The sequence below is a fragment of the Charadrius vociferus genome, unplaced genomic scaffold (assembly GCF_000708025.1).
Source record: "Charadrius vociferus isolate BGI_N301 unplaced genomic scaffold, ASM70802v2 scaffold90, whole genome shotgun sequence".
Taxonomy (NCBI): domain Eukaryota; kingdom Metazoa; phylum Chordata; class Aves; order Charadriiformes; family Charadriidae; genus Charadrius; species Charadrius vociferus.
In genome coordinates, this window is record NW_009647222.1 from 11,577,842 (window position 1) to 11,602,207 (window position 24,366).

General features: G+C 42.5%; 1 protein-coding gene across 2 annotated transcripts in view; it reads right to left on the reverse strand.

Annotated features, from left to right (window-relative positions):
• WNT7B (wingless-type MMTV integration site family, member 7B) overlaps window positions 1-24,366 on the reverse strand; it is a 96,889-nt gene that overhangs the window by 57,022 nt on the left and 15,501 nt on the right. The gene's annotated exons all lie outside the window — the stretch shown is intronic.

Genomic DNA, 24,366 nt, shown 5'->3' on the forward strand with positions numbered 1-24,366 from the left:
CTTCCGCTTCCGACCCTCCAACAGGGAACACAACAAAGTTAGCTGGCCTTGGGTGCTATAGCAGTAAGTATAAGCAGGAGCCTCTCTGCATACCATGCCTTTGTATTAACTATAAAGATCGGACATTATCACTGCTAGAAGCAGGCACTGTCTGAAAAACATACCATTAATTTCAGAGGGTGCAGTCAGTTGGAATGGACTTAACTGAAAAGTAAGATTACTGAAAAGGAAAACTGGTTTTGTTCTATCTCAAACCAGGACAGGTGGCATCAATTCTAGCCTTACCGGGTCATTCTCTCACATCTCAAAACAAAGTCAAAGAAGTTTTTGTTGTAAGGAATGACATGTGTTGGTGAAAAAGTGTCTTTCAGTTGCAGGCTGAAATGCAGTCTCTCTTTGTTTAATTTCTAGGCCAGTCTGTATGCTCAAGGGGCCCTAGGAATTAAGATTAAGAGTCCAAATCATTAGATGCTTTTGAATTTGCTATAATTCATGGATTTTCTATAGAATGTGGTATAAAACTTTCTATCCAATACCACTTTAAATAAACAGCTTTAGAATTAAGCCAGCGCTTACATTTCTTTATTCAACTTCTGAGCATTTCTACCTAGTAAAAATCAAAGTGCCTTATTTTATTGGATTACTATTGCATTATTCCATGAAAGTGAATCCTTAAACTCCAGTTTCTCTAGCTCACGCAAAAAAGACTTGTACCATATCCTTGAGCTTTCTGAGCTTAGCCTATAGGATCCAGGATGAAAGTCTACTGTCATGGCAAAGCGAACATTTAGCACAGGAAAGACATCACTGTAATACAAATTTGTGTGGAAGCTGAAAGCCCAAAGTAACCTTGAGAGCTGGGTTTTGGTTTCTTTGGATCTTTAATCCCCAGAATGGCTTGATTTTTTTGTCCAAATTGTTCACTCAGGTCTAATGACCATTGAACAGTCTAGCAGGCACTACACATGAGACAGGATTAGGAGGTCATGGGTTCAGTCCGTAAGTAGGACCACTCACCCCTGTCACAAATCTACTCAGTTGACAGACAATTCTTTGTGATGAGTTGGCCACCCATTTGGAGGGTCAACAGAAATCTCGCTTATTTTGAAAATTTGACCATGAGACACAAACTGCCTTTCTGTGTGGGGAAGCCCACCCCACAGATGCCTAGGAACAAAAAAAAAAATATCTCAGTTCATGCTGTTCAAAATCCATCCTCCCAAGGCTCTTCCTGTGGTAGCTAGCGTTTTCCAAGCTGAGTGCTTTTATTCTGACTTCTGGTGTGTTCTAAAAAATACTTAGAGAATGTTGTAACAATCTTTATTTTAAAGGAACAACTAGTTGCAGTGGGTGAACACCATAAATATTTGTTCAGTAACTTTAATAGAGAATGTTTTCAATGCTTTCACAAAAAAAAGGTAATATAAAATAATACCTTAATGCCATGCCTTAAAGTATACTTTAGACCTCTCCTAAGCATCTTATTTGTTACGCTTCAAAACTTCCTGTCACCCAGAAAGGGAAAAAAAAAAAAGTCCATAGCATTCTTCTGTCTTACAGAAGTACAAGAGTAAGAAAATAGCCCCTTTGGGGTTTTTTGTTTAGTGTTTGGAAAACTATAGCTTCATGAAAGATCTCATAACTAACCCATATGGTGCATGATCCTGATAATACAATCCAAACATCACAAACCAACTCCTAAAAGCTAACAAGAATCAGTGTCTTTGTTGTAGAACAAAACAATGCGATCTCATGCTAACCCAAAATCCAGTTCCTCTGGAGATACCAGATGCCTAATTCACAGTGAAAATAGATGGTGATAGATGATGACGCATGTCCTCCAGTCTGATGTTGCCTCCCAGAGAAGAAACAGAGGGCTTGATCTCTTGTGGTGTTAAAAATCCTCTGGCATTTTTTGGAGTCAGAGAACTGATAGAAAATCAGATAATTATACTTGCCTGTGTAAAATTCCTGTAAGTATTAACCACTTATTGTATTCTCCTTTTTCTGTTTAGAGTTTTTCTGCATTTGGTCAGCACAATGACCATCCTAGCTTTTTTTCTGGTAAAGCTGGGGGCAAGAAACCTGCTGATTCCTTGAGTAAATGTCATACCATTTCTTACTGAATGGCTGATATTTTCCAGTTCTGAATTGAATGATTCTACCTAGGAATTTAGACATGCTTTGGTATTTAACTCTGTGGCCCAGTGGGACAATCCTGTGAACGTAGAATTGAACACCCACGTCAGAGGCCTGCAACTGTTTGGAGACTCAATCAGAAGGGACAGAAATATCTTATATTCATGACTTAGTTATATACAATGTATACAAAGAGTAGGTGGATGTGTCTCTGATTCACATCTAAAGAAAAGGTGTATGATTTTGTGTGTTTGTTAGGATGCTGTCTGATTGGAGAAGTGAAATGATGCCAGGGTGGATTTTGGCCATAAGAGAGCAAAAGAGCTGGCTTACAGTATGGCCAGACTTATGAAATAAGAATACAACTTTTGAATGTAAATGGCATACTTTGAGGATCTCAGAGCTTTCTAGAAATGGCAATGAATGAATTCACACTGTGCAGAAGAGGATTATCACCCTTCTTGTTTTGCTAGTAAAGGAAGATGTGATTCACAGAACTGGAGACTTCAAACAGTAAGCTAAAGATTGTAACCATTTTTATACTATAGACCCTTCTTGAAACATAAATGTCATGATTGGTCCTCTAGCCAGTTGGTTATTTAGCTCAAAACCACCCTTGTGCTATTTCACTGAAAGACATAAACACTGACCACCAGGTGAAGGGATTATTCTCAGGTCTGAAAAATGTTCAGCACAGTATATCCTCCATCTCTGCACAATATCACTGCATAAAACTCTAATACAGAGAAAAGTTCATCAAGAATAAGAAATGCTTCCCATGACAAAAAGTCAGTCACTCAGAAGGAAAAGGTAAACCCTAAAGAGAAATAAAAGAGTTTGTGGTATAAGGTCTTAACGCATTGCAGCCCATTATAGTCACTTTTACTGACTGAACTCTACAGCAAGACACGGCTGAAATGCTAATAACTTCAAGGAATGAGATAGGAAAGACCAGAGAAAACTGGAAACCTTGGGAGAAAGAGACCTCATAGATCAAACTATGTCCATAACATGGTCACGGCTGTGTCAGCAGCATAGGAAGATCTATGCAAGAGACCAAGCAATGTAAAGAAGGCAGAAGGGAATGCAGTCTGGTCTGACAAAGCTGTGCTTGGTAGGGCTGCTGGTCCACGCCAAGCATCACACGGCGCTGCTAGTGGTCACCAAGCTAAATAGGGTCTGGCTGATACCAACAGCTGCAATACACAAACATGGCAATAGTGATCCCAGAAAAGACATGCACTATGGCAGAGATGATTGAGCTGCTCAACCTTAGATGACTCAGCATGACAAATACAGGGATTGCAAAGGAAAATAAAATCCTACATAGCCAAGATAAAAAAAGTGACAATTCAATAGTGGCTGATGGCATTTTCCCAGTTATAGAGGAAATCTTCCTCCAGCTCTTCCAAGATACAGTTTGTGTATTTTTTAATTTGAGAATGAGAGGATGAAAAAAAAAAAATGCCACATTTCTTTTGGGAAGTTTCTAGAAACTGATATTCTCCCTCCCCACTCAATGACTGCAGTATTCAGTGCTGAACCAGAAAAATCTTCTCTGAGGGTAAAAAGGTAGTTCCTGTTCTATAAGCATTCCATCCTTGAATTCTGTGTAGAAACTGTCAAGGAGGCAGATAATGGCATCTGTGGTGTTCTGGGCTACTGGAAATTATCCCAAGGTTGGTGAAACTCACGTCATTCAAAACTACTAGTTTCATCACAATCTGAATCAACAGTGCGAAAATAAAAAGCTGCAGTATCTTGGCCTACAGCAACTTGTCTTCTTGGTCACTGATTCTTTGCAATGCCCTTATGTCTTCACGGGTTTGAAATTCTGCACCAAACACTGCAGATTTCACCCGTATCACCCTCATTTCACTTAATTCTGTGAACTCACACAGAAGTAAGCTAATATTTTCAACCTGTTGTTACTTCAAGCTAGAGGGGATGGAATTAAATATCCCTTACTCCAAAGCACGATAAACTGTTGGGTAGCTTTTATTTTTGTCTTATTGACAGACTGTCTTCCTAGTGGCTGAGATCCTTGGTTTGATTGAAAGCTGTTGACTTGCAAGCTTACAGCTGTCCTGGCCTGCGTTAAGTCATAAGGAAAGTTGTGTAAAAAGCGGCCAAATTGTAACCTGACACTGTATAGATGACTAAAAAGAAAACATGAAGTTCGGTCCCTATGAAGATCTTGTGAGTTACTGCAGACAGGAATCAAAGCCGGACTTCTGTGATTTCTGTGTAGCAACTTTATCGACGAATTAACAGTTGCTGCAGCAACCCTACACTTATCCACACTGCAATGAGCTAGTTTCCATTACTTTTTTGTTACTTGGCATCAGTTGTTGGTGGGATCCAACACATTCTGAACCTTCCTCAGAGCATGCTGAGACACTGTACAGGCAAATCAAATAATTTTCAAACCTGTCCTATGTGAAATAAAGAAAAGCCTAGGGTCTTAAAAAATCAGGGATTGAAACTTCCTAGCTGTAGCAACGGATGAGAAGTGGTACTGTTAGAAATGTGAATACTGAGGCACAGGACTACGCAAAAAACTGATTGTTTTGAATTTGAATGTGGCAATCAATCTAAACCATCTTTTCCTTCACAAAGCTTTTAATGAACTTTAATGGAAAAGCTTTTGCCTGTCGCTGGAGCAGAACGCCGTAAAGAGCTCCCTACCATCTTAACTTAGTGAAATTTTTCACATGCAGTATCTTTGCAAAGCAACTTTTACAAAGCTCCTCAGTGCTTTTTGAAACTTGCAGAAATACCCATTCCCTTCTGGGGTTGAGTGATTGCATCCAAAACCCCACACACGAGTTTGTTGAAAATAGTTAGCTAGTTTCTAATAGATGTACACCTTCAGATAGGATCAAACCCAAGCAGATGCTGGACATTAGATTAAGTTTTACTGGATTTAGTTGTCTGCCTCGATATCCTCCACATTTTAGAGGCTTACAGCTTCTAAATGGCATGGGAAGCCTCCCTGGCACATACTTAGTAAAGTATTTTAATACATTTACCTTCTTATTGTCTTTCTGAATACGGGATCTTAGCACTATAGTGTTAAATCAGGGAGACAGGCCAGATCATCCCATGTGTTTAGGTTTTGAAATGGAAGTCTGGGAGACTTTGCTCTTGAGTCCCAGGCTCATAGAAAATCAGGCAACCTGACTCAGGTCTCATGCTGCTCTGTACAAATCTAGGGTATCAGGTCACTTCCCACATTCACAACCTGAGGCAGGTTGTGTGAGGGATGCATCAGATAGGTGCAGGATATCAAGAGTCTTCTGGCCCTGAAGAGCAGCCTACCCTTGCTCTCTTTGCTTACCTCTTCTTCCAGAAGACAGATGGCTTGGATACTAGATCAAAATAACAAGATCTGGTCCTAGCCTTGGCTCTGATTTGCTGTGTATCTCTGGGCAAGCCACTCCTTTGCCTTGTGCTTCTTTCCTGGTTCCTTGCATTCATCTTTTTTAGCTTCCTAGACAGTACGTGGGCCAGGATGGTGACTTGCCCATTCTTATAATCTCTTCCATGGTAAGGACTCGGTGCTAGGCATTAATTTAGCTGAAAAATTAATTAGAAGGCATGTACCAACTGACATCCACATAGGTACCACCAGTAACAAACAAGCTGACAGCAAAGGAGGGAGGCACTAAAAAAGTAAAGACTGCCATCATTTTTAGTGTTTCCTTCTGCCATCCAAATTACCCTTTTCAAACTCTTTCAAATTATCCTGATTGTTTTTGCTGTAGTTGCTGTTATTCATTTCCATGGAAGAAAGATGTTGGGTTGGGATTTTTTTTTTTGGTCTTTCTAGCTGCCCATGTTTTTTTTTCCTAGCTGAGCTGATGATGTTGCCAAAGTAGTAATTCTAAAACAAACCATCCTCTTTACTTTTGCCAAACATATGTCAGTGTTTTTCAGCTCTGGAGAAGGTACATGAGTGTAGGTATAGAAAAATCTTAAATGTCTCCTTCAGATGGATGAGCAGTACCATCTTAAGGACCATTTTCAAATTCAGCTATGTTGAACAGATTAACTTTGACTAACATGTTATTTACATACCTGAGATGCTAATGTTAGTTTGTGTATCAGTTATCTCTTACTAAAGACAAAGAGGACATACTGAATATATTATATCTCAAATTCTTATCATACATGCAGCCCAAGTATAAATACAGCAGAAGTTTTATGGATTTATAAATGCTGACTATGTTCACTCCCACTTGGTAATAACACACCTCTTTGCCACTTCACTGTCCTTTCCTTCCTTGCTTGCTGCACATCCCTCTTAGTCTGGAGGAGCCGAGCTCCTACCAGCAAACTGAAGCTACTACACTGTGCAACCTCAGGAGGTGCACACCCGCCCTGCCTCTCACTCCTCCACCTCAGAGGAACCAAGTGACTGCATGCTACTCTCTAAAACTTTTGTAACATCACCCAAATCCTCTTTTGACCCCTAAAGAGGTCACAAATTACTCATCTGAGAAAACCAGAAATAAAGCACGTCAGAAAGGATTCAGACTTTACGTGAGCACTTCCCAAGGTGAACAGCCCATCAGCCCCCTTAGTGGTTTGTTCTAGTGACTACTGCTGTAATGTTTGCTGTCATAAAAATGTGAACGATTCTGTTTTCAGCTTCCAGTCATTGATTCAGATGCTAATGCTTGTCACAGAAGAGCAAACGACAGCCAAAAAGAAAACTGAGACTTCTGCAGTATGAAATTTAGTTCTGCCCTATGACACTGACAGTAGCATCCTAAGATAGGGTTGCTTTCTTTCTTCACTAACCAGTCTCACTGCTTTTCCTCAGGTTAGTTAAATGGTGAGGTAGTAAATTTAACCCATTTCTTCCTGTGGCTTAGGTTCATCCCAGCTGCCTCACACTCATTCTCTGTGAGTGTTCGCAGGCTGGAGGGCACTACAGTGCTTGCTCTACGAGTTTAGCCACAAGCTAGGGGCCTCTCAGAGGGAGAACTCTCCCCTTTCCAGGCCTGCCTCTTGGACTTGCAGCTGACGCTAGAAATAAGGGTGTTAGTTACTGCTAGTTACAGAAGTTGCTTGGTGGGACCCACGGAGGAGCTGCTGTCAAGCCACAACATCCCTTTTCTCCTCAGCCACCCAGCAGCCATGGTGTGATAATGTGTTCCAACTAATACTGCTTCAGACAGAATTCGGGTGGGTCACCATGAAGCTGTGAAAGCTCTGTTCCATGAGCTCTGGTCAACCTCAGGATGTCACTCTTCTGTTCAGATGTATTCCACGATATCCTGTTTCTGCTTCTTCATTTACCCTGGTCTAATGCAGCCAAGCTGGTTTGCAGGCGGCACCTTTTAGAAGATTTTTTTTTTTCTTTTAAAAACAAAACAAAACCAACCACAAAAAAAAAGCAAAACCAGAAATTGCTGGGGTTGATGTTTTTCTTTCTTTACTAGTTAATTCCACCTTTGTCACAGATACCTATAGACACACTTACACATACACATGTACCTATGCTCACACACAGAGTCATTCACCTTGCTTTCCTTGTCTTGCAAAATGTAATCAGCCACAGAAATTACAGTGTGTTCTAATGTCTTTACGTAAAAATACACCTTGTTTTAATAAGGCCTACAGTTTAAGAGTTAGGACGGATTTAGCCAAGAGCTTATAAGCAGGGTGCAGTCTTCAGTGAACTACCACGTGAAATTATCGCTTAGAGGTTTTCCATCAGCTACGTGGCGAAGTTTTAATTTGCCCTGTGAATGCTTCTGTTTCTTTGGCAAGACACAAAGTAGTTCTTTTTTTTTTTTTTTACCCTGCAAAGGCATCCAAATACGTCTCTTCGTTTACTGAGTTGTTGACACAAAGGAGTCCAGTGTAATAGTGTAGTAGGCCAAGTCGATGTATCTCTTCATTGTGAGTAAGACTAGCAGGATTAACCTTCCAAAATGAAAGGGGTGCAATAAGCCAAATACCAAAGTCATTAGAGTAAGCTGAGGGATGAATTTGGGCAATGCCTTTAAAAGCCCAAACTGTTAAATTCTAGGAATTAACAGGCTTCAATTAACTTGTTAATTTAAAAGTGAGTGAGCCAATATATTATGATATGTCATAGATGAAGCCTCAGAAAATCAAGTATGGAAAGAACTGTTCCCTAAAATGCAAAAAAAAAAACCAACCAAAACCCAAAACAAACAAAAAAAACCCCAACCCCGACAATTTACATTATGTCCTAGTTCATTCTATCAGTCTTTCCATTTAAACCACTGTAAGCATACATAATATTAACTGATATAAAGCAACTTTACCATAACATTTTAAGGTCATGAGGTCAAGCACTTGTAAGTTAGGAAATGCCAGAACAAGGACTGACAGTGAAACTTCAGTTCATCTGCCTTCTGCGTGTGCACAGTGATACAGGCTGCAGTTCAACGGCAACACAACCTTTTTCCCCACAGGGCCCTCTCCTCCACTTAGTGCACAGGGTGGATCCACTCCTTTGATGAGGAATTGCTCTGTCTTGCTTTCTCCTTGTTCACTGTGCACACCCCAGGCTTTATTGGCACTTCAAACTCCATTTTACTGATGAATTCTGAGCTTGACCTTGGCCTTTGTATCTGCTGATCAATAGAATGTGTGAAAGAATCACAGAAAAATAATTTCGTAAGACCCCTTTGAGGAGAGGGACCTTAGAAATTTAGCAAGATTTAGCTATGAAGTATTCACCAATCCAAGGAGTTCAGTTTGACAACTCTTAGGACACTAGCCTTAAAACAGTTTTTTTTGTCTGAAACACTGACCCTTCTGACTTTTGTTGCAGCTGGACTTGCTCCCCACTTCAGTAAGTCACATCCTGGGAACTTAAATCAAGCAATCAAATACAGGGAACAGCTACTACTAACTTTAAAAAAAAAAAAAAAAAAAGTTTAAATGACTTAGCTAGCAATACACAGGCAGTCAGGTCAGGGGAAGGAACAGGACATAGCTCCCGACAGTAACACTCAAACGTTTGACCCACAGGACCCTCCCGCTCCCCCCTCTCCAGACAGCCTGTGCTCAATCACAGCCTCTGGAGGAAAGCCTACTGGCCCAAAGTCACGCTAAGTAAATGTCCCAGGGCGTGCACTCCCAAGGCAGGAATCCCATAGAAAAAAGTGACCAGGAATTAAAGACCACATACTAATGCACACTTAGGTGGAAGCCACGCTCAGGATCCATTGGCAGTTCTCAGGAAAAAATAAATGACTACTCAACTCAAATTTTAACCCAAATTTGGAGCTTTCAAATGTCAAATTTGGACACCTCCAATACCAATTGCAAATTCCTGTTCAAGGGAACAGCAATCACTCTAGAGATGAGAGAAACAGTCATGAGGGTCATGGCAGTATCCTTTCCTGTAGCCTCTTTCTGAGTCTTCTGACCTGTCTTGTCCGAAATTACTGACACAGTCCCAGAACAAGAAAAGCCTCGACACCAAACTAAATGCTTAAAAATACCTCCTATAATTTCAGATAAAAATTGTCCCTCCCTGCCTTGGCTTGTACATATCGTCCTAACTTACATCAGCTGTGGCCCAGTTTCTCACCCTTATATCGATTCTGAATAGCGCTCTGCTCAACCTGTAGATGGAACCACCTGAGAAGGTTTAGAGTCCAGCATTGACAAATTTATTTGAAATTCACTGCAATCTGTCCTCCAGAAAAGGAAAGAAAAAAAATCACTTCACCATGTTGTGAATTCCTAAAGTTTAGGGTTTATTTTATAGCATTCTAAAAGTGTCAAAGAAAACTGTATTTTGCTAGGCATTGTATTGTGTATTGCTGCCTTACCTTCAAAGATACATTTCTATAATATTTTTTCACAATGCCTTTTTTTTTATTTCAATCAAAATGCTATGTAAGAAGATTGTTACAATGCTTATCATTTCCTTTAACTTTCAGTGCATTTTCTCAAGAAAGAGAAAATGAAACCTTGACAGGCTATTGCACCCCACAGGGCAGGCCCTTGTGAGAGACAATGTTGTGAAGTAAAAGTAGTAAACGGTGATCTCTGCATTGACAGCACTCCCCAAAAGCGACTTTCAGAGTTCAAAATATTTCTGCATAGATCATAAGCCTCGCATTTCAGTACTGCCTGAAAACCAGAGCAAGACACGTAAAACTTAAAAGAAGCAGCACAAAAAAAAAAAAAGTATCTTGCAATATGCAAAACTTACAGAGTTATGGAAAGAAAAGCCACTAAAATAAGAAGAGTTTTTCTTGTATTGTTCATGCATTCTAGCACCCTTTTAATAAGAGATTACTGGGAAAAAAAACACAGCATCTTTCTGGAAAAGCTAATCATCTGATCTTGTTGTCCATGCCACATAATTGCTGCTAATCCATATTCCATTATGTCATACTCCGCAATACCCCTTCCCTTACGTTCACAGTCCTGTTATCTCTTTTTCCTCCACTCACGTCGTCTTCTCTGGTCCTTCTAACCGCAAGAAATAGTTTTTATTTACTACTTTCTGAGAGTTTGTGGTTTCTAAAACCTCTTTGGCATTTATGATAAATATTAGTATCTATAGGATTCAGTTGACTCACACAGCAGCCCTCTGCTCTTTCATAGTATTTGCCTTCCACCCACGCTCTCTACCTTCCCAGATTTGAGCTCGCTTCTCTTTCTCTCTGTCCCTCCCTGTGACTCACTCTGGTTGCCTGGAAGTCCCAAGCACACTTCAGCAGCTCTAGAGATTGTGTTACCTCTCCCCGAACTGCTGCTCAACCCCTTACCTGAATTAGAAAACAGGTTTGCTCTACCTCCTCCTCAACTCTACATTGACCGTGGCACTTACAACCTGTAACAAAGTCTGAGAAGTTATTCTTCTTCAGGAACAGTGGTGTGTTGGTGAAAGCGGGTCTTCACTATCCCACCTTCAAAGAAATGTTGCTATCTACCAGTGCCATCACCCCACACAATCCAACAGCCTAAAGAGTGATGCCACCGCTGCAACACCTCAGGACTATTTTAATTGATGAGGGATTTTTATAGCTCCCATTCATCAATCCAAAAATCCATGCAGTACAAAGGCTGCCAGTGCTATATTTTTCCTTACCCTGCTTGTAACCCACACGTATCATGGGATCATGTCCACAGAGCAGATTTTGGTCCTCTGCCTCTTTAGCATCCATCCCATTTCCTTCTCTCTTGCATCTCAGCCTCCAGGCAGCCAGGCTAGGTCTAATTTATTTTAATGGGAATTAAAAAATGATGTTTGGTAGCCTTCTTCACTAGGCCGTACTTTCTCTGCTGTTCACAGTGCTGCTAGAGGTGCCTGAGTTAAGCAACCAAGTGCACCAAGTTCCCTCAACCATCAAGGAAAGAGCCAGCCACCTCCCAGGATGATTCAGAACACAGGTGGATTCAATTATCCCATGGACCTGCCTGTTTCTCCATTAACTGTAGGAGGCACCCAGGGAGACCAGACTCCTAACTTGAGAAGCCTCTCCTTGTTGCCTAAATTTGGTTGTATGAATCCACTTGTGCGTGTTGCTGCAGATAAACATTCAAATGGATTGCAACATGCCACTGCCTTTCACAGCTCCTTTTGTTCTTCTCTTTGTTTACCTCTTATCATGGAGCAATTGTGGTTTCCGCATATTGAATTTTTCAAAGGAAAAATCCTACACACAAATATGTATTCCAGTTGACTTTGAAAACAACTCTGGGTATTAACACCGAGGCCAATTTTCTGACACTCTGCAGCAAGTCATCTCTGAGGACCCACTCTGGTCTGCCTTGGCTTTAAGAGGAGCTACCAAACATGGGCAGAAGCTGCGATATCTGCCATCCTTTTGGCCCACATGTTAAGGCTTGGTGTGCGTTATCAGTCACTCCTGGGCTTGATCCAAAGCCTATTGAAATCAGCAGGAGCCTTTTCACTAGATTAATTGGACTGGGAAGTCAGTTCCTGTATAAAAAAGAGTACTTTGCATGTTCATCAGGATGTGACAGACAGGTGGGTTTTGGATGTTTCATGAGAAAGGGGTCTGAGCTACGACTAGATTGAAGCATCAGTTCTCCAAAGATCGGGGGCCATTTGGGTCCACTGTTACAGTTTCTGGTATCTATACTATTTAATGCTTCTGGTGGTGCACTAATCTTCATTTGTTAGGCTGGGGATGATTTGTCATAACACATGAGTGGTTTAACAAGTGAAGATAAGAGCCTTTTCTAACACTAAGCTCTTCTATATCTGCTTCATACAGCATTCTGCATTTGAATAACAGGGCTGCCGAGTAATCTCAGACTTGCACTACCATTTATGGCTTAGCTTTTGACTTTTATGCAATTAGCAAAAGTGATAGCGTTTATTTGCTTTCAAAGGAGACTATTCCCTCTTTCTCCCTCCTGCTGCAACCTCCACACCCTCCCCTTCAATCAGCTGCGTCTCAAACTGGGAGGGAACTGGAGTAATTTGACTCACTCCATTAAAGCAAATGATTGTATCAAACAAAGTGGCCTGAGCCAAAGTCCATTTACTGTCCTCACTGCAATAGTTGCCTGGCAGTATATATATAGGAAACAAGGGTCAGTATCAGCACTCATTAGTGTTGCCTTAGTGTTCCTGTCCTGTGCAGGACCTTGCCTGGGCACATGTTTTTTCCCTTTCCTTCCCTGCTAGACCAGGTGATGGGTGGTAGATGATGAGCTCCACTGGTGCTGGTGATGGGCTCTGTTAGAAGCTACTTTGTATGGGCAGCTGTAGAGCAAAGGTCCAGCTTAAAAATAAATAAATAGCAAATGTTAGAATGGCAATGAAAAGGAAAGGACAATGCTGGGGGAGGAGCGCCCAGACCTAGAGCAGATCTGGAGAAGACCGAAAATAACGGATCATGCCATATCTCTGCGTATGGGGTGGTGAGGCACCTGGGGGTGCAGCTCTATGAGAAGAGGCATTGGGAAGGGAGCCAGTGCTATATGCATAGCCGGGGAATATATGCATCTTCAGCTGGATGTATGGGCAACAGCACACATGTGTGAGTGAATGAACGCTGTCCAGGCTTTCAGGGAAGGTGATTACCTTCAGTGAGCTTTTAACAGTGCTAGGCATGACAGTGGAAACAAATAATTAAAATGAAATCTGTCCAGTACCCAGATTTTCTAAAGAGTTGAAAGCCAGATTTCTAGCACAGGAGCAGTCTGATTTCCTGAAGAGCTCATATCTCCTTTAGGCATCCATGTGACATTACGCATTCAGGGTGTTCCATATGCAGATTTGTCCCTTTCAATTTTGATGACTGCAGGCAGCTTTCCAATGAGGTCTGAGCTCCTGCATTAAAGGCAGCTCTTAAAAAGCGATGCAAACTGTCCAAGCAAAGGTCTGAGAGCAAAGGGAGAAACTAAACAACACTGGTCAGGAAAAAAATGTAACCGAAAACAATCTGGTGAAGCAACCGCCCACCCAAGGGAGCATGCTGTGACCAAAGCACACACGTCACCAGTGGCTGCCGATGACACTCAGCCTTTTGGTGTTCGTCCCATGGAGCACACCAGGCATGAGCTTTAGACGTGCTCTTAAGAGCGTGTGGAAAGTTTTAAACACGCATATGTTCCCACTGAGTTCAAACCAGAGCCAGTGGGATACTCCCAGGCTTAAGTACTTTGGTGAACTTAGGCCACAAAACGTCAGCCTTTTGCTGAACTGAGCTAGGCGGGAACCCGATACAACAGATTGCTTTGTTCAGCACATACACTGATATCACTTACATTGTGGTGATATCAGCTGGTAAGCTGCGGAAATGCCTCCTACGTTACTTATCCTGCACCTCTCATACTCTCAGTCCATTAACCCCGGCCTGCTGGAGCCACTTCTGAAGCTCCAACCCCAAGCAGCAGTTATAAAACCACTGGCGTATAAAAAAAACATATTTCCCCCCCGGAATTGGTATTTCCTACATCAGAGATGCAACAGTCAGCCTTGGATGATTGACAGGCTTCATCTTATAAGGCATTCCCACTGGAAAGGAGTGTGCTGTACCACTGAGGAGCTAGGAATTGTCCTCTGTGCATTTCTAGGCCTTATACAAGGTTAATACTTATTGACTCTGGGACAATCCACGCTTTTACCTGGATAGTGGCCTCAGGTTGCCTAAAAAGTGCTCCTGTTTTGACATGTTCTCATTTGGCCTGTAAAGTAGGAGCCTTTTTACCCTTACAAAAAATAGAATTGCTTTTTCTCATGGTTGCAAACAACTACACCAGATAACAAAGTATCCCATCCAGCATTGGGACCAAAGTGAGAGGACATGATGCTGAACTTCAGTTTCCAGATCTACACCAACCACCAGGTCACTAGGGCGGTGTCAGCTGAAGGGATTTCCCACAAGTGGACAATTTCACAACTCCACAATGCTGGTGCTGTGTTACAGACAAGTCCCTGAACTCTTAGTATTAAAACCACCTGGCTTTAGAGGGAGATGGGCATGACCTGTAGTAAAAATTGTATGTTTTATAACTCCCTCAGGTATTTCTAGGATGAATCTTTTTTCTGTACAGAGAACCACACAGGAACATAGCAGGCAGACACCACCAGGCACCACATTACTCTGGGCACTGCCTGGCTGCAACCACATCTCAGCGTACAGGAGCGCTCACAGACTCTGCTCGTGCCCGTGTGTGGGGCTCCAGGAAAGCCGGCCCTGGAATACATGATGACAGAGGCAACAATGCTTTGCTGGCACAGGTTTACACGCACAGAGCAACACTTTGCACATATACTGGCAGGCTCTCACACAGGCAGTAATCAGGGCCAACTACATTAACAAGTCCTCACTCTTTATTTGGAATGTGCAGCACCATTCTGATCCTGAGTATTTTCTTAACTACTTCATTAGCCCTTCAGCATACAAACTACTGTAACTTGCTGTTCCACTCAGTCTGAAACAATAGCTCAGAGAGAAATGCAAGCTGCATAGTTCATGCTACAAATCTGTTTTTCCTGAAATCTGGTAAAAATCACAACCAGTGTGCTTAATCAATTCACTCCTAATAATTTAGTCATTAGCTTTTAGGCAACGTGCTCATGAATCACTTTTAGTTGAAGCAGCAGCTAAAAGGGACGCAGCATGGAGAAGGCTCCTCAGAGCCATTGTTGGTTCTGGGACTTAGAGAAGGAGTTCAAGCTCTGCACCTCTGCGTAACAGCCCTGCTCCACCTCCTGCCTAGAAGATATCCCAAGGGTTCAAGGCACCAAACTCCCTTCCTGTGGAAGCTTCTCAAGCTCCAGAAGTTCCAACTCTCAGATCCTTGTGCCCAAATCTCTACTTCTCCTCTGACAACTTCTTGCATTAAGGAGGCATGGGGAAAGGATTAATACTGCATAACTAAAATCTGGAGCAACACATGCCATGTATTTTATATCAGAATATATAAATGAACAAAATAAGCCTTTTAACAGCACAAGAGGTCATGCCCCACCAGATGTCCTCTGTGACTTCAAAGGTATAATTTAACTGCAATGTTACTGTGACATATTCTGGTGGTGCAGGTATAGGCCAGATGAGCAAGGCTCCATTTATTTTCTCTCTCATAAAATTTGAACCTGTTTCCAAAGTCACAACTCTAGTCAGATTGGAGATTTTGATGAAGAACAGTGTTCAAGTTAGTCCCTGGAGCTAATCCAGCTCCAGAGGTGGAGCAATACAGAGGAGGAGAGCAAGCAGACATAAAAACACTAATGAGAGGGCATGTAGGATCTTAAAGGAAGAGGTTTAGACAAGTATCGTTCCGATATTAGTTTTCCCCCTGTGCTCTGCAGGGTGGTTAGCAGCAAAGCACAGCATTTTTCTATCCGGTCTGAAATGTGCCAGCATACTGCCAGGCAATTTTTGAGAATTTCCTGCTCCTCAGTAGTTAAATTTTGTTCTTTGCAATTTTCAGATTTCTGACAGAACTGCTGGTGACAGTTGTAATAATATTCTGCAAAATATTGTGGTGGTGATTCTTTGAATGCCTTTGTGGTTTGCTGTCCAGAGTTATAATAACCTATGTTTGCCCAGATACGTGTTCTCAACTTGGAAGCACTGGAGCTAGCATTCACTCTGCCTGAACGACTGCACGTGTGTGCCAGAATGGGTTGCTGAGCGTGTGAGCAAGTCTCTCTCTCTCCAGGTATTTGCATGTGCTTCCCGGTCCCTGGGAAGCATATCTTTGGGTTCACATCTCAGGGAAAGTGGGTGGCTTGAGGTTTATACCAAAAAGCAGAATCCACCAATGGGGATCATAGGTAGTTTCTGAGCCTCCTTTCAGTTTCTTGTGTTTCTCTATCGGTTATCTCCTTCCTTAATCATTTTATTTCAGAAACAATAATGGAGGGAATAGAGGAGAAGGAGAAAAAGAAAAATGCGACTTGTCACATGTATGATTGTTGTATGATGGGAGTCAAGATTGAAACCAGCATAGCTACACTGACATTAGTTTTGATAAGACAGTTTACTTCAGACGAGAGTCTTGGTCTGTTCATCTCAAGGAGTTTGATTTGAGCTCCTCAGAAGGATGAGATACAGCAGCCAGGTTATGTTAACATTTGCCTGGTCTTAGGTCTACTCAGATAGTGAAAACTCTTACATATACTCTTAGTGAAAACTGCTGAGTGAAACTTGGAGAATCAGCTTTGTGAGATATATATTAAAATCATGTATGTGCATATGAGGCACCGATTTCAACTAAAACTGTGTGCAACTTTGGAAAGAAAACTCTAAACAAAGCTAAAAAGATCTCAAAACCACTCATAGTCATAAAGGACCTTCTCCTGAGTTTTTCTATATCTTATAAATCCTTTATATATATTTGTGTTCATGAAGAAAACAACAGTAAATAAAAAAGAGATGTGAAATGTGCCTGGTACTGGACTAAGCTTCATATAAACACAGATATATCCCCAAAATACTTTACAAAGTAATAAACCAGACCCTGGTAGTGCATGGATGCTATAAAAGTCAACGTCTCTATTCTGCGCCAAGCAATAGCTCTTACATATATTTGTTAAAAACTGGATCCCAGTCAGCTGAAATATTGAAGACAGTTAGCTCTAGAAATAGGAAGAAAGGAGCTGAATTTAATTTGAGAAGAAAGTCGTTCATGGTTTGGCTGCACACAAACAATGCTATACCCCCTGAAAGCTTGGCTTTTGAAATGAATTCATGCTCTAGAGGAAAGAAAAGCTGAGCATGCCCCCAGCAGCGACTGTCCCATTTCACCCCTGCACACCGGTAGTACACAGCATTTGCTGTGACTGAAGAATTGTAATGTTCTGTATCGCCATTACGCACTCCAGTTGTGGACTCTCAGACCAAAGACTACATTTACCCCAAAACTCACAAGTTAAACCCTGTAAAGAGAGCCTTTAATCCATGTCTTTATTAACCATTATTATTACAACATTTCTGAATTTCTAAATTTAGAAGTGCACCCACATAAGGCTTTATGTTTTTTGGCTGGTAGCATATTGGGATGCTAAATAGTAAAATTGTCCTTAGGCGTTTGCATTCAAGAGCCTGGTCAGAGACCCCAAAATCCTGCAACTGTAGAGCTAAGCACAATTTATGCGGAGCATCCATGCAGAAAATCTTCTTCCAAAGCCAAATTCTCTTATTGATGTAAACTGCGCTTTGTCTCTTACCTCTTTTACATTCCCTCTCTCGTACCTCTCCCCCTGTCCCCCGTTAAAAGGGGGATCATCTTCTGCTAGCTGAAATTAGCCAGCTACGTGTTGTAGCTCCTTTGTTGTCTCTTTTTCTGACCAGCGATCGTCAGTCACGTCCTTTCTGGGGACAAATAAGCCTCATCAGCACAGCAAGTGTCTCTGGGCTGAGGTGGGTTTCCTGAGCTGCTCTGCTTGCCCTTTCTGGTCATACTGCCTAACTCCACAGGTGCCTCCTGGTTCCAGGCATTGCTCCTCTCCAGGGTGTGGTCCTCATGCTGAGTTGCAAAAAAGCTGCTCTCAGATGATTAAATTTCCGACCAACTGATGGCGATACGACTTGGACCAACAAGATGGGTTGAACGATCATTTGGCTAAATGCTGAACCTCTCAAGAACTGCTTCCCTCTCAATCGCAACCGTCCTGAAGCCTGCTTCATTCTCCAGCCCCATCTTTTCCATTTCCCATGCTTCCCTGACCTCTCACCTTCTTCCTTCCTGCTTCTGGGCTGTTTCCCCTTTTCTCTTCCTAGTTCACTCACTCTCCTTCCTGTTGGGTTTTCAACCCCACATCTCTCTGTTCCCTTCTCCATGGGGAACACGCAGGCCCTGCTTTGGCCATCTCTTCCCCTGCTACCCATCACTCCCCATCATCTTTCATCTCAAAATTCCTGAGACGTAAGTTTGGTCCTCGCACACAGCCAACAGACTGAAAGGAAAAATCTGACTTACTTACATAGACTCGTATGTCCCAAGCTGAGATTTCACTGATACTCTAACGCTGTATGTTTTCAGCTCACTTTTCATGGGTTTGCTAGTGAAAAAGTAAAATTGAGAGCTCTCACCCAAATTTAGAACGTAGTTTAGAAAAGAGTGAAGCATGTGTTGGAATCCCTTTGTACTCGGGGAACATACAAGGGTGCCAGGCACTGTGGATGTCCTGTGTTTTCTAGGTTTGGGCGGTGGTATACATGCATGTAACTACAAGCTGTCTTAAGCCAGTATGCTTACATTTCCCTATGTGTTTTCTTGAATTTAAGCCTCAGCTGTTATTGAAAGAGAAGCTTCTATTCTGGAAAGAGAAACATTAAAGGGCTCCAAATAAGGAGGGAAACTTAAAAAAAAAAAAAAAAAGAGTGCTTTGTAGCAATGCATTTCTTTTTTTAAGAATTAAAGAATTATGATTTCTGTACATATCTATATGTATATAATCTTGCAAACACAATCTTTTCCCTTTCTTTTTCCATCTTCTTCTATTTCTCTTAACAAAAACAATCTTTCACAGTGGAAGGATACATTGAATAAAATAATTTTTTGTTTAAAAATAAAAGGAAGTCCAAAATATATGTTTCACAGTCTAATACCCATAAACCACGATGAGATATCTACTGGTATGATGCTCCTGACACTTTTCTTGTGTGATAGAAAGCAGTTGTTACCTCACAATACTATCAATTCAATGCCATCATTTTTTCCTCTGTCTGTTGCTTCTGAACATCCATAACTGCAATGGATCGACTCAGAATTTTCTATCATCTTAACAGGCACTCCTTTGATATCACAGCATGCTTCACTTCCATGTGTAATAGAGAAGAAGGTAGATGACTCACTGTTCTGAGGAACTAATGCAAGCAAAGTATTGCCTTCATGCTAGCGCAAATGTAAATTACCCCCAGGAAAGAAAAACCCAGTCACCTCTTAGGATTTGCTTCAGCTCAAGGGAGAACTGGTGGCAATATTGCGCAGCTTCGTATTCTTCAAGAAAGGCCAGAAAGACATTCCTTCAGCTGCTTCTCATCCTACGCATTTTCTGGGATAGGGGTCTCTTCTGGGCAAGAGACACGGCCACAGGAAGCAATATTTTTCATTGCCAACTAACCTAAGAATTTCAGTTGGCCCTAGCTCCACCCTCAGGTGTGCTGAAGAAAAGGACTGCCAATGGTTTGGGGGCTAGGTTGAGATCAGGAAAACTCCCCTCCAGTTCCCTGCCTTGCTGGGCTGCATGATTTGAGCCAAATGATTTAGTCTCTGCCTGCTGCAGTTCTGCAGCATCTGTGAAATAAGTCATTTCCCAACAACATGGAGTGCTAGTGGGCATACACGAAAGTTTGTGGTGGGTTCGGTGGGGACCGCTGACAATATAATTAGCTGCTGGAAGAGCTACCCGAAAAGCTGGTTGATGCCACAGATCTGACACAGATATCTAGGTATCTCCAAAAGAACAAGAGCAAAGGAAGCAATGTAATCTTCTTTAATTTAATGGCTGTTTCCCTGCTGAAGGACTGTGTATTAAGTTTAAAGGTGTAAGATCAGATTTAGGTCCAAATACAATGCCAACTGAGGTGCCAGAGTGTGTCACCGCTATCTCTGAGAGCTCATTTTGGATCACACCACACGGATCGGCCACCTGCCATCTTCCGAAGTCTCTCCCAATATCTGAACATTCTACAAGAAGTAATGAAAATTATGCACCTTAAAGGGCCAATATGAACACTAAAAATCAGCAGATCAAAGTAGAATCTAGGACAATAAATAATGTTTTCCTTCTTTAAAAAAATTATTCCGGGAAACTGTATGGCTCAGGGGATTGGTATTGGGATATGGAGCCTTTCATCGCTGGTCCAAACATGACCCAAGTCAGTAGTGACCAAAAAAATGGTTACCGTTTGGCAGATGCTTTGTGGCCTAGAGTATTTGAAATGAGTTGATGGTCTTAATCCAGTTCCCAGTGGACGACTATCCACATCACAGAAACCACCACCACAATTGGCACCCTTATTGGCAGCCTTAGCAGGTTGGCCAAGGATTAAATAAGTACAGAGACTGAGCCACCCGCTTATGCCTAGCTAGAGGTTGCCCCTCTAGGTCATGGATGAGACACAAGGATGGGGTGGAGTGGGGAAGCTCACACACCCTCTGCTTGTGCTGTACTGGTTTTGTGGGTAAGGAGAGGAATTCATTTTCCAGGGCTGTGATTCAAGCACCCTTCACAAGCAGTATATTCATGTACATGTGTTTAAACGTGAATTTTAAAAGGAGTCAGAAATGGAGAGAATTTCAGGATTAGCTCTCAAAAAATAAGGGGCCAGATTAATTTCTGGGGAATTCATCAAAGTCAGAGTAGTTATACTGGGGCTGCATTTGACAAAACGCATACAAGCAACCTGTAAAGCAGCTCTACTTTGAGAAACATTCCTTTTGCTGTGCTATGTTGTCAGTCATCGCTTTAATTATCTCACAAGATGTCTTAGAGTGAACATAATCCGTGCCAGCTATTGTCAGAAAGCTAAAGCTGATTTCTAATTAGGTATACAATAGCAACTATCATGTAAGCAAAGATCTGATACACCTCAAAAAACGTATCTGTGCAGTATGAAGAAAAGCAGGGCTTTTGTTAGCACTGAAAGTGTTTTTCATTTTTGGAGAGGTGAAGTACACCGGTCCCTCTGATTTATCTTTACCCAACATAGGAGATCTTACTCAGTGAGTTGATGGATTTTACCATTTCTTTCCAATAAACATCACTGTCCTAGCAAAATACTGTGAGCTAAATCTTGCAGTTATTCAGGCAATGTTTGGATTTTGGAAAAATTTAAACTGAAACTTCAAACTAGGCAGCACCTAGGCTAGCTGAGCAAACGGCAAATAGCTCAAGTTTTGCACATGCTTCCCTGTGGGAAGGCACAGAGAGATCTTCCCCCACTTGCAGCCCAAACAGGCAAGGCTGGAAGAGGAACCGCAATGTACAGGCAGGAAAGGCTTCCCCAAAATCACACCAAGACCTTGGCAGCACTTGAAGCCACTTCTGCGCTGTTTTGGTTTATAACTCTTAGAGCATAGCAGCAGACATGGCAAGCAGTGACAGCTCTGCCCAAGTAAAGACATGGGGGAATGAATTCTGCAAGCAGATGAAGACCTCCCTTTCACATTCACCTCTGGGATAGCCAGAGCCTCATTGTCTGTCGGATGTTATTACACCAAGGCAGGACCCTGCGTACCTGTCTGGTGCTTTTCACTACCAGACTGATTTAACATCTAGCTTCCATACCTATATAAGACTGAAATGCCAGCCAGGCTGTGAAAGCAAAGCATTTTCTGCCTACAAGAAGGAACTGTCATTTGATCTTTGCTGCAGTACAGCCCTCATATGCTTTAGTTTTTAAAGTACTTCTTGCAAAATGGAAATCCCAGGAAGCAAAAGCGGCAAACTCTTGAAAGGTTTCTTGTCTGTGACATACAAAATGGAGTGCCTTGTCCGAGGGAGCCGTTTCCATTTGGTTTTATTTGCACCTGAATCAATGCTCAGATTAGTGGGTCTTCGTGAAGGGAAGGTCCAAGTTCAGAAAGAAGCATAGAGCAAAGTGGTGAGAAGTAGGACCTCTTCTCTGCTAGTTGCAGGAACATCACTCAGCACAGTGCATTGCCTGACCCTGGACATCCACATGCTCCCACCATGCCAACACATGTTAGATGTGAAGAGCACCCTAATAGAAGTACTTGACCTAAACTGAACAAATTTCCTAATTGCACTAAGACAACACTTGAGGGTGTGGTTACCACAGAAAATCACACCCATGGACAGATTAGGAGCACCTGGCTGCACCTCATGCCTCCTAATGTCCCAGAGGCATGATTATCTCATCAGGTGCCACTTGCCAAGTCTTGTTGCTGAGGAACTGGCTTTGGCAGGCTTCGTCGTTGGGGTGGGGAGAGGAGAGGAGCACACAGGGGCAGGCATACATGCTTGTCCCAAGTGCATTCCTTAAAATTGAGTATTTATGCTGAGACAATGCCTTGGTTCTGCTCAGAAGCACAGCTGCATTTGGGGGTTACAAAGGAGCCAGCTGTTGTTTCTAAATCCTGTCCTGCTCCCCCACGTCCTCAGCACAGCTTGCATTGTGCGTTACTGGTTGATGGACATCCCTGAATTTGCCACTCTCCAGATACAGCTTTTCCAACCACTCAGTGCAGCCTACAAGAGACCCAAACAGATGGATGAGCCTGGAAAATTGCTTGGCTGGCAATTTTCAAAATCTCTTGCCTTTTTTCTCCAAAAAGAGGGCAAAGCCAAGGTGAGACACGGGCTTTATGACTTCCAAAGTGCTCTGACCATGAAAACAGCATTCCGACTTCAAAGCAGATAGCACGTGTCCAGGTGAGGTTACGCTGTTCACATTGCCTCTGCATGCAAGTTCTTCTCATCTCTCCTATTCTCTTTCATCCCCAGTTCAAGGTGTGAAGCCTAACCTCCACACAGCAATTAGTGGATCATGGCCCAGCAAGAGAAGACAGACGAAACCTCTGCCAGGGCTGTTGAGCTCCTCTGGAGTAACGAAGATCATAAAACACAAGACAAAGCTCTGAGCCCAAAGGTAAGTTACTCTCGGTCGAAAGGATCTGTCTGGGGAAAAACTTTCAGAGATTAGACTAATCCAGAGTCTGATGACCTTTAGGTCATAGTGCAAGAACTTCCTCTTTGATACATCTTTTACAACATACCCAGAGTGACATTAACAACAATAACCTGACCCCATCCCTCCCCCTCAGAAGCACCTACCCTGGGCAGAGCTCCCCAGAGACAGAGAAGGGAGAAGAACAAAAGACTCCAGGAAGTCTACTCGGGATGTGCCAATCTAATTATTATGGGCGGTGCTCAGATACTGTGATGAGAGGTGCCAATAAAAGAAAACAACCAAAAACTGTAAAGCTAGATGATGTACCCTTTAGGCCATGGGAGTGGAGAAAAAGGAATTTACTATGAATCAGATTAAACCATATTTATTTGCACTCCCACCCTTGGCCCTTTTGATAGCATCGAAGTCCACCGGATTGAAGCTACCGTGACAGACTTAGCTGTAGCCCGCAGCAGTAGGGAACAGATTTAAGCCCTGTCCTTTGCTCCTTGCTCACTGTGCTGTACAGCAGTGCTGTTCTCCATCCAGCAAAATCCTCCTCTCTTTAAGGCTCAGCACAAGAGGTCTGATTCAGAAATGTTCCCCTTCCTCTTCGTTCCCCTTGAATTTCTCACCCTGACTCATCGAACTACAATATAACTTTAGTGTGGAAAGTTTTGTGGGTACGTTTTGTTTCCTTTCAAGTTCAGAAAAGAAAAGGTACAACCAGAGGGGGAAAAAAAAGTGTCTCATGGTTGAGAGGACTCTTTTAACCAGGGAGTCACATGGCTCCCTGGCGAGCAGCCAAAGGAGTCATGAGAGATGCTGCCATTCCCCTCAGCACTCCCTTAACCATGTCCTGCCTGCTACCCAGCCTGCCACCAGCCACCTCGCACTCCAAGGCCAGCAGCTCTCCGTGGCCAAGCCTTGCTCGGCTGTGCCCATGTGTGGCTGGCTGGTTCCCATGGCAAGGAGGGGCACCGTCAGAAGTGATGCTCGTGACTTTGGTAAGTGGTGCTTTCCCTCTGCCCTTTCCTCAAGGCCGCACCAGACATGGTGGTGAAGTAGGCGGTAGCGGTGCCATGTTTCAGATGAGATGCAATCATGCCATCTCCACTGCTTGTGGTCAGAAAAGGATCGCTGAAAGTAA